This window comes from Procambarus clarkii, chromosome 59 (assembly GCF_040958095.1).
Source record: "Procambarus clarkii isolate CNS0578487 chromosome 59, FALCON_Pclarkii_2.0, whole genome shotgun sequence".
Taxonomy (NCBI): Eukaryota; Metazoa; Arthropoda; class Malacostraca; order Decapoda; family Cambaridae; genus Procambarus; species Procambarus clarkii.
Window position 1 is genome coordinate 14149216 of NC_091208.1, and position 12414 is coordinate 14161629.

Consider the following 12414-nt stretch of genomic DNA (forward strand, 5'->3'; position numbering starts at 1 on the left):
CACAACACACATCACAACACACATCACAAAACACAACACACAACACAACACACATCACAAAACACAACACACAACACAACACACATCACAAAACACAACACACAACACAACACACATCACAAAACACAACACACATCACAACACACATCACAAAACACAACACACATCACAAAACACAACACACATCACAAAACACAACACACAACACAACACACATCACAAAACACAACACACAACACAACACACATCACAAAACACAACACACAACACATCACAAAACACAACACACATCACAAAACACAACACACATCACAACACACATCACAAAACACAACACACATCACAAAACACAACACACATCACAAAACACAACACACATCACAACACACATCACAAAACACAACACAACACACAACACACATCACAAAACACAACACACATCACAAAACACAACACACATCACAAAACACATCACAAAACACAACACACAACACAACACACAACACAAAACACATCACAAAACACAACACACAACACACAACACAAAACACATCACAAAACACAACACACATCACAAAACACAACACACATCACAAAACACATCACAAAACACAACACACAACACAACACACAACACAACACACATCACAACACACATCACAAAACACAACACACATCACAAAACACATCACAAAACACAACACACAACACAACACACAACACAAAACACATCACAAAACACAACACACAACACAACACACAACACAAAACACATCACAAAACACAACACACATCACAAAACACAACACACAACACAACACACAACACAAAACACATCACAAAACACAACACACATCACAAAACACAACACACATCACAAAACACAACACACAACACACAACACAACACACATCACAAAACACAACACTCATCACAAAACACAACTCACATCACAAAACACAACTCACATCACCCACACGTCTGTTTTAAATGAAGTGTCTCAGATCTAATAAAGTACCGTATATGTATTATTATTATTTAATATACACTCATAACTTAATCAACCTCTCTTATGTACCTGTATCTCTTAATGTCTCTCTCTTATGTATCTGTTCTCATAGTCTGTTAGTTGGTGATGTTGGTGTGTCTCAATGTAAAGTACTGTATGTGTATTAATAATATGAACTCATAAAACGAGTTTTGGATAACCGTTTCCTTACACCTAATGCAACTGTTCAAATAAATAGTGTGTGTGTAAAGGGGCAGTTGTCAATGCACATATCTAAATGCTGTTTACAAAAATATTTTCGCATACGTAGTTGACTATACACATATCCAAATAGTGTTTACGAAATAAATACACATCAGTTAACTATACAATATCCCAATGGCGTTTACAAAATAATAATAATCCAAGATAATTATTATTATTCCAAGATGATTTTAATTGTCACTTGCACTCTTTAACATGACTTTATACATCAAAATGATACTCTCATATCATCTTTATTCTCAATAAACACTCTCAAAGACATTAGGAATACTCTCTGTAGTATATTTACGTAAAAGAATACTCTCAGTATCATCAAAATTATTATCTTAAACATTAAAAATAGTTTTCTAGTATGAAATATTACTCTCTCTCTGTAACATTGTTCATCATTCAATAAATAAGTAGTTAAGGACAATTTTTCAAGACTTATATAAACTAAAGTTTATGTAAAACTTACAAAGACAAGACGTGTTGTCGCCTCAAACAACTTTTAAGTAATATATCCAACTAAGTGTGTGCAACTTTATGTACTAATAAACTTATGCTTCAAATAAAAGTGTATAAAATAACTATCTATATATAATAGTACAAGTTCTTTAAGACATTTACAGTCAAAACTCGCGATTAACATTTGATATATCACAAGAACACAACTCTTTAAGTAACTAGTTCACCTTTTTGTAACAAACTTTCATTTCTATTTATTAATCATTCTGTTAAAATATATTTTCTTAGCCACTTTATCTTAAACTGTTCTCTAAACAACACTGCATAATCTTACCAACTTGACTCATGTGTACTAACCTAACCTAACCTAACTATCCTAATGTAACTTAGACCAACCTACCTATTCCTCCCTATCTTAGCTAACTGAACCAGCATGCATAACCTAAATTATCCTAACGTTTTTATCAGAGCATAACTTATTTTAAGCATCATCTTATTCTCACTGAAACATCAACTCCTATTTATTTACATAGACAACACTCATTTACTCATATAATTACACTCGTAAGCTTATAATCACATTCACAATCTTATACATCTTAAGCAAAATACTCAGTTCAGTCACTTACACAAACACAGACGGAGACTTGTATATGCACATGTTAACTCAATTCATTAATTTACTCTCTCAAATTCGCACAAATATATATATGTCATAGTCCCATTTATACATACAATTACCTGCAGAAACTATCATAAAATTGTACAAATTCACACATGTCTGACAAAACACAAACTTTTAATACACACACGAACTCTTCCATATATGCAAAACATGAAGAAACGTATGCACCGATAATTACATTCACGAACCTTCATGCAACTTAAACACTATACAATTTTATTTTAAGTTTCAATGTCTTAGCTCTTCATGTCTCGTTCCCAGTCTTTTCTTATTGTATTCAGATCAGTCTCAGCGCCTTAGCTTTGTTTCTCTTTCTTAATATTTGTTTTCTGTCAATGTCCGTGCCTACGCCTAGGGGGCCTGATAACTGAGTGGAAAGCGCTCTGGACTCGTAATCCTAGGGGTCCAGGTTCGATCCCTGATGATGGCAGAGACAACAGGGGCAGAGTTTCTTTCACCCTGATGCTCCTGTCACCTAGCAGTAAATTTTTACCTGGGAGTTAGACAGCTGCTACGGGCGACTTCCTGGGGATGTGTAACAAAACTAGGCCTGGTTGAGGACCGGGCCGCGGATACGCTAAGCCCCGAAATCATCTCAATATAATATAACCTATGTCTTTATTTCTGTCAATGACTGTTTTATCTTGTGTTTTTTTTCATTCAATATCTTTTCACTGTCTGTCTTTATTTTCTGTCTTAGTGTAATATGTTTTTCAGGCTCCTTCTCTTAGTCTCAAACTCTCTCTTTTATACTTTATACCTCTTGCTTTATGTTCAACATGTCTTTCATAAGATGAATTTATCATGTTTGATGTAAAATAACAGTTCACTCACTTACACAGACAACTACTTACTTGCACATGCGCACATACTCTCAGTTCATTAACTTATTCACTTTCCCAAACTTTCACAAGCGATCCTGTATATACAATCTCTCTCAAACTTGCACAACTACATACACTTAGACAAACTATCACAATTCTAGCAAACACTTAGACATATACTAATTTCAGAACATTACATAAAAAACTTATTTATGCATTTCAAGTGATATTCGTTAAGAGATAAGGTAGTTAAGAATTTCAAAGGATTCGTTATAAAGAGGTGTTGGTCTTTTCAAGGTTTATTTTCTCAAATGGGAGATTATGATATTCAAGTGTTATTTGTTAAAGACGGGGTGTTTAGATATTTTTGTTATATATGGGCATTTGTTTGTCTGTTTCAAAGGTTAACTGCTCAAATATGTGTTTATGCATTCCCAGGGGAAATTGTTTAAGAGGTCTTTATGCATTCACGTAATATTTGTTGTTTAAGATGAGGTGTTTAATCACGTGATGAGGATATTTGTTGTGGAATATAATGTCCTTAACCTAACATTTCGGTTATAGTTTTTGTTAAAGCAATTCATACATATTTTTTTCTGCTCTCTGTATGTGGTAGTACATAGTAAGTATGTAAGTAAGTAAATTTTATTCAGGAAAGTACATACATAGTTGTTTTACAAACATAATATTGGATTTATAGATAGAGCTAGTACATTCAATACCTAAAGCCACTAGTATGCATAGCGTTTCGGGCAATATAATTTATTAAGTTTCACCTTCTCTTTTACCGTCCCCTTTTCTCTCTTAGTCTAATATAGCCTTACCTTTTCCTCACTCTTTATCCTCTCTACGTTATATTTAAAGTTTTTCATTCTTATTTTCTCAGTGTTCGAAATATTCAACAACATAAATAATAATAATAATACACATACGATACTTTAAAAGATCTGAGATTACTTTATTTAAAACAGACGTGTGTGTGATGTGTGTTGTGTTTTGTGATGTGTGTTCTGTTGTGATGTGTGTTCTGTTGTGTTGTGTTGTGTGTTGTGTTTTGTGATGTGTGTTGTGTTTTGTGATGTGTATTGTGTTGTGTTGTGTTGTGATGTGTGTTGTGTTTTGTGATGTGTGTTGTTTTGTGTTGTGTTGTGATGTGTGTTTTGTGATGTGTGTTGTGTTGTGATGTGTGTTGTGTTTTGTGATGTGTGTTGTGTTGTGTGATGTGTTTTGTGATGTGTGTTGTGTTGTGTGATGTGTTTTGTGACGTGTGTTGTGTTTGGTGATGTGTGTTGTGTTGTGTGATGTGTTTTGTGACGTGTGTTGTGTTTGGTGATGTGTGTTGTGTTGTGTGATGTGTGTTGTGTTTGTGATGTGTTGTGTTTTGTGATGTGTTGTGTTTGTGATGTGTTGTGTTTGTGATGTGTGTTGTGTTTTGTGATGTGTGTTGTGTTTTGTGATGTGTGTTGTGTTGTGTGATCTGTTTTGTGATGTGTGTTGTGTTGTGTGATGTGTTTTGTGACGTGTGTTGTGTTTGGTGATGTGTGTTGTGTTGTGTGATGTGTGTTGTGTTTTGTGATGTGTGTTGTGTTTTGTGATGTGTGTTGTGTTGTGTTTTGTGATGTGTGTTGTGTTTTGTGATGTGTGTTGTGTTGTGTTTTGTGATGTGTGTTGTGTTTTGTGATGTGTGTTGTGTTGTGTTTTGTGATGCGTGTGAGTTATGTTTTGTGTGTTTTGTGATTTGTGTGTTGTGATACATAGTCTATGTTTGTGTTTCGTGTGTTATGTGCGGTGAGTTATCTTTTGTGTGATGTGAATTGTGATATGTGTGTTGAGTGTTGAGTGTTGCCTCTCGTCAAAAAAAAACTCCTTATTAGATGTTTCCATGTTTTGGTTACATTATACAGTTTGGGATTTTTTTTAACTAAAACTAAAATCTACATACACATAAATGAATCTCGCGATCTGTTTTGTATGTGGTGAACACGAGAATCTCTCTATCAACCATTAGCTCAACGCCTCCAATTAGTAATCAGATAATGTGATGAGCAGCCTAGCTCAACGCCTCCAATTAGTGATGGTTAAGGCGATGAGAGGCTGTGTCAATCTCCGCACGTGGTAAGCTTGACTATTTCCAGTTGAGGGAAGTGATATTTAGTTAATAACAGTGTAGAAACATCCCTTTCACTATTTTTTTCTTATTTCAAGAAGGCATATCGACTGTTGTGCCTTCTTGGTGTTGAAGTGCCTTTAAAAGTGTTGAAAGAAGTTATGCTTCACTATTTTCAGTTGAGAGAAGTGTTATTTAAGTCAAGAAATGATGAAAGTGAGTATTTTCAGTTGATTGATGGATAATTTAGTTAAGAAACGTCAGGAAAAGATTGCCTTGAAAAATTTGTTACTGAATAAAGTACAAATTTGTTTAAAAACAGTGTTGGTAAGAAATAATAAGTTGATAGGCAAGAATACATTAACATAGTTGACTGTACTGTGGGTGAAAATATTTGACAAGAACTAATTACTGAATGACAAACAATTGTATATTTGATTTTAAAGAACATGTAAGAGGATGCAATGAACACAGAACATGCTAAGAACAATATGAGAGCAAGATAAAGAACTATACTTTATTTGAACAGTTGCATGAGGTGAAAGGAAACGTTATGTGAACAGCCAGATCATGTGGAAGGGCATGTTCACCATATATCTCTATCTTTTATGAATGTAACTGCTATGTAAACAGATGCATCAGGTGAAAGGAAACACTATGTGAACAGTCCCATCAGGTGAAAGGACATATTCACCAAATCTCTTTTTATCTTTTATGAATGTAACTGCTAAGTGAACAGATGCATCAGGAGGATAGGAAATTAAATTAATACAAAGAAGTGTTTCCCTGTTGGTTACGTTACAACAATAACACTAATATTTATTTGTTGTGTATTATAATAATGATAATATTGAAGTGACACCAGATGTTGCTGTTGGGAAGGGGGGCGGTGGTAGTAATGTGGTCATTACCCAATACACTTCAGTTCACCTCCAACTGGAGGTCAGGAAGGGTGTAATGGGGCAACGTTGCTGGGCTACACTGGATAGACGTCCTCTGGATAGTGTGGGTTTTTACTATGGTTGATGTTGAGATACCTTGAGGTTACCTTGAGGTGCTTCCGGGGCTTAGCGTCCCCGCGGCCCGGTCGTCGACCAGGCCTCCTGGTTGCCGGACTGATCAACCAGGCTGTTGGACGCGGCTACTCGCAGCCTGACGTATGAGTCACAGCCTGGTGATTACTTACTGAGATTACTACATACAAAATATGACTTTAAATCACTGAGATCAACCGTTGAATGGGTATGAGGAGCATAATAGAGATGACATCGGCTCGCTCTGAGAGGAGCGTGGTTGAGGTGGGAGGAGCGCGGTAGTGCCCCCCCCCCCAACACCCCACGCCTGCTCGATCACGGACATCCGTCATCCATCCATCTGTCACCCGTCTCCACTGTTTGAGTGGGGAACCCTCTATATAACCATGCTTCAAGAGGGAGCGGGTTAACCAGAAAACCACATCCGGCTTGAACACGTTTACCATGCTAATAATCACGCTCATCCACCTGTCATCCATCTCAGCATGGAGGGGACGATCCACACCACATAATCGCTCATCAAGAGGGCTGGTATAGCTGGAAACCGCACCCGGGTCTCGCGATTATCACTCCTCATCCGTCAGTCATTCATCAGGATGGCTGAATGGGAGGGATGAGGTGGTTGGCGGTTGGCTGAGGGGAGGGCGGAGGGGTAACCAGAAACCATACCCCGGTCTCGCGATTATTACCTCACATCCATCACGCTCATCCATATGTCTTCCCGTTCCAGCAATGGCGTGGACGAATAACAAACAAATCTACATTTTCTAAACATACACTTTCAATACACATATTACCCTTCCCTTGAGGCTAACTGCAGAACCCACATCAGGACCACCTAGCGTGCAATTAAACACACTCATCCGTCACACATTATCTCACCCATCTCACCGTGGAGGACAGCCTCTACACCACATAATCACCCATTAAGAGACCATGGGATAACTAGAAAGTACACCCGGGTCGGACGATTATCACTCGTCATCCATCTATGGCTTACCTTCCCATTCTCAGCGATGGAGCGCATGGTCGAACTCACTTCCCCCATGATCCAGAAACTGGTTAAATGTCAAGGACTCTACACAAGGATCGTATCAGACACTTGGCCGAGAAGAGATAAGAATTGCCAGCTGTTACAAATGTACGACGGCCAAATGTTGTCCGAATGCTACAAGTGTGTATATTTAAATAGAATCAAAAGTCACGATTGTGCATAACCATAAGCCCATTCGGGTCACAGCCGAGAGGTCCCTGGTTCGTTTGCCGGGGCAGGACCTGAATGCTTGGGCAACGGTTCTTTTCACCTGATGCCACTGTTCACCTTGCAGTAAATAGCTACACCTGGGAGTTAGGTATCTGCTGACGTGTGTTGCATTAAGGGGAATGACCACCTGACACCATTGTTCAGTAGGAGGAAGAGGATGAGGGAGGGTTGCCAGATGGGGAAATAATGATTTAATTTCGTAAAATAGATAATATCAGTTTTGTTTCTAATGTGTTATGTTCGTTCGTATGTACGAACCCAACTGAAAAAGACTGACGGTGGCAATAGAGAAGTGAAAATATTATGTTAATAACAAAAGAGGATCTTGCATGAATAGTTAGTGTTTATGAATTTACTTTGCAGTTATAGAAATATCTTGCGGATTATTTATTTATTGTTATTTTTGGTATTGTTTTTCGATTTGCTCTGATTGACCATTCCAACTAGTTTTTTTTTTTATTCTACAGGTGGGTACAGGAACAGACGTCTGCTGAGTCATGTTAGCAGGCTGAGAGCAGTTGCTTCCTAGAACTGTGGGAACCGACCTGTGAGATTTATATTTATTTAATTTATATGAATTTATATAGGATTTATATATACGTTAATTTATATATTTCGATAGTAATTTGTATGATGTTTAGCGAACTGTGTTTCTGCAAATTCTCACAAATCGATCCTTACACATTAGGGGGGGGTTTATTTTTTTAATTATATATATGCAGCCACTCAAACTACAGTATTAAACTACATATATTAGTAAATAACTTCGGGGGTGCCTTACTTATTGTATGGTAGGCTTAGTCCACCAGGTATAACTAGGATGTAGACACCAAATTATCCTCGGGACAGGCTAGCTTCCAGCACCCAAGTAACTGATGTACCAAGATTAATTCTTGCTTCCTCTTCTTGTTCCTGTCAAAGGCACTAGCTGTAAAGCCAGAATCCTAATATATGACAGCTATATCATAGAAAACACTGTATATTATTATATAAGGACCAAGGCTTAATTACCTGTAGTGAGTCGTTCATTCGTGTCTTAACTGGAATTAATCATATCTACCTATATTACTGGCCAATAATGACTTAGATAAGATTTTGGAAAGACACTTCCCTTATTGTTGTTATTTAATTTATATGAATTTATATAGGAGAATTTATAATATTATTATTATTATTATTATTATTATTATTATTATTATTATTATTATTACCGTTGTAAATCTCTTAAGTGTTTAATAAAAGAATAAAATTATATGTAATGTGTTTACTTTCCCCTGACTATTTTGCCTCGTTTATGGTGGACTGAGGAAATGTGAAGTGTGGAATTGTCAAGTAATTGATAACTGTCGGCTGCATGTGAGGGGGGTGAGTGGAGGGTGCGACACTCTCCTGGTAGTAACACTACACCTGTGAGGAGGGTGAGTGGAGGGTGCGACACTCTCCTGGTAGTAACACTACACCTGTGAGGGGGGTGAGTGGAGGGTGCGACACTCTCCTGGTAGTAACACTACACCTGTGAGGAGGGTGAGTGGAGGGTGCGACACTCTCCTGGTAGTAACACTACACCTGTGAGGGGGGTGAGTGGAGGGTGCGACACTCTCCTGGTAGTAACACTACACCTGTGAGGAGGGTGAGTGGAGGGTGCGACACTCTCCTGGTAGTAACACTACACCTGTGAGGGGGGTGAGTGGAGGGTGCGACACTCTCCTGATAGTAACAATACACCTCCTCCTTAAACGCGAACACAGACTACTCCCCCACTGCCGTCAAAGAGCTCACACCGCTCCTATGTGGTCTGCTAGCCAAGACACACTGTTTATGTTGGGTTGGAATTCAGTAAATGCTTACTGTCTGTCTTTGACAAAGTTTACTGACTGATGCTGGCACTGATTTGATTTGATAAAAATAATGAAAAATAAAGACTGGTAGTCTCCTTAAAAGATGTAAAAAATGTTTCCCCTCATTCAGTAAACGCTTACTGACTGACTTTGACCAAGTTTTCTGAGTGATGCTGGCACTGATTTGATTTGATTGAAAAAAATTGAAGACTGGTAGTCTCCTTTAAAGATGTAAAATGTTTCCCTCATTCAGTAAACGCTTAGTGACTGACTTTAACTGAGCGATGCTGGCACTGATTTGATTGAAAATTGAAGAGTGGTATACGATGAGGGTCCTTACTCAGAGTCCAAGCAAAATTAAAAATTCTCTACCTCGGGCTTTAGTCATTATTTAATATGAATACAGTGATATATATAATGTGTTTACTATTTTTTGCCTCATTTATGGAGGACTGGGGAAATGTGAAGAGGGGAATTGTCGAGTAATTGATAACTCTCACCTGCATGGGAGGGGGGGTGGGGAGGGTGCACAACACGAACACCGTCCACTCCTGGGTATGTACCGCTCTGGAAGCGAGGTAGGGGGTGGGGAATGTAAAGTGGGGAGGTTATCTTGAGATGATTTCGGGGCTTTTTAGTGTCCCCGCGGCCCGGTCCTCGACCAGGCCTCCACCCCCAGGAAGCAACCCGTGACAGCTGACTAACACCCAGGTACCTATTTACTGCTAGGTAACAGGGGCATACGGTGAAAGAAACTCTGCCCATTGTTTCTCGCTGGCGCCCGGGATCGAACCCGGGACCACAGGATCACAAGTCCAGCGTGCTGTCCGCTCGGCCGACCGGCTCTCTCTCCCTCTCGGCCTTTCCCGGGGAATAGATAACTATCACCTGCATGGGAGGGGAGGGTGCGACATATGACACCTCCTTAACGCAAAGACCGCCCACTCATGCACGGAGCGTCAAAGACCACACACCAGTCTCTGAGTGCTCTGCTAGCATGTGATCTGCCTCATAGCCTATGTTCTGCTGCTGCTATGTGGCGGTGTGAGCTGTGACAGGAGTGAGTATGTATGGTACGCCGTATTGCTGTTATTCCTAGCAGATGCGTCTTGCCCTTCAAGAGGAGAGCGGTTCAAAACACTCGCTCCTGCACACATCCACGTGCCTTGTGTTGACACTCCTCAGGTCTATGTGGTCTTGCTTCTTACCACTCTGGAAGCAAGGTAAGGGAGGGGAGGGAGAGGGTTGCCCCACCCACCCTGTTTACAAAAACACTACGGGTAAAGTCACACCCTCATTTGTTACTGTGACCTCCTACCGTGTACACCTCTAGACTCCGACATGAAGATATTGGAGACCCCACCACCACAGGCAAAGAATTGGTAAAAATATTTACACTACATAAAACAGAGACCTCGCTATCAGTCAAAGCTACTGCCCGCTCCCCTTTACCTCCTTCATGTGCCCTACCCCTAACCACCCAGCTTGATCTCCTACCCCCCGATCCATCTATGGGATGGGGGTCTCCCTCTATGCCCTCAACATATCCTTCCTACATACTGTTATTATTATTAACTACTCACACTGCTTAACTCTATGCTATCTACATGTATATTTTCAGATTACACACCTCCACATATGCTAAACACAACTACTGTCACTTACCCTCCATTATCCTCTCGACCCACACGGAGTCAGTCCTACACACTATACTACCTGGGGACTGGTGCTGCGCGGCCGGACGGCCCCCAGGGAACCCCCAGAACTAGACACCTGCACACCACCTCCACAGTGGGGTGCCTAATTGGCTTACCTACTCAGGTGTGTGCACAGTTAGTCATCAACTTCACTACTTGTTTAAAATAATATTATTATTTTTAATTTCATGAAGTTTTATGGAAAATAATAATATCCTACAAAATATTAACTTTCACAATCGTTTAGTAATAATTATTTTTTAGTTAATTATTATTGTTTTATTGGAATCGTAGATTTTAAAGCAAAAAAATGTGTACCTAAAAATTACACCATTTAGTCAGTTTTAGGTAGAAAAAGACTCAGAAAGTCTTTTTAAAATATCTGGGGCAGGTTAAAATCTGGGAAGGCAGAAACATTAAAATTGCAAGACTTCCCTCAGTGCATCTTACATCTGCCTCTTGTTTCATTGGAAATACTTCATAGATTCGTGTTAGTACAGTATACCACAGAGGTGCACTGTGTAACACTTTTTTTTGTTCCTGGGTAATAAGTGATTTATCATAAAGGTTTATGCCACCAAAGTACAGAAAATGGAAATTACAAACTTTCCTTTCGTGACCAGGACAGTCATATTTTGAAATTTATGATTTTTTTCAGAACATTCCAGATAAATTCAGTGCTGAATAAACGTGTAGTAACTTTAAGAACGGGTCCATAATAGGAACAAGTACCTATATCTTGCCCTGTCACAATCAGTGCACGTCATAGAGGATTACAACAGCATCAAGACCTTGCTGGACTCCTTGAAGGGTGAAGCTGGGAGGTCATTAGAGGCTTCAAAATATTATAGTGGCATTTCTGATGGGGTCTTTTATGTGTTTTTTACAGGTTACCCTTTCCATCTTTGCCTTTGTGAAGGCAAGAACACAGCCCGTCCTCCTAAGGTTTCCCAATGACAAGAAACTTTCGTACTAAAGTGCCTTTATCCTAACCTACCATAGAACCTACAACAGAAAACGGAACAGTATATAAATTTCGTGAGCCGGTACCATTTTCTAGTACAACAATTTTTGGCCTTAGGTAAAGTATACGTTAAAATGCGCCATTTTGTTAGAACAGGTTGGGGAACAATTAACAACAGGCAGAACAAGCCAGGGCAAATTTAGTTCTCTGTGAGCAGGAACAGTGTGAAGTGGGAGCCACGGTGGACTCCGGGAGATGCTCATGCCTCCCCTGCACAATAA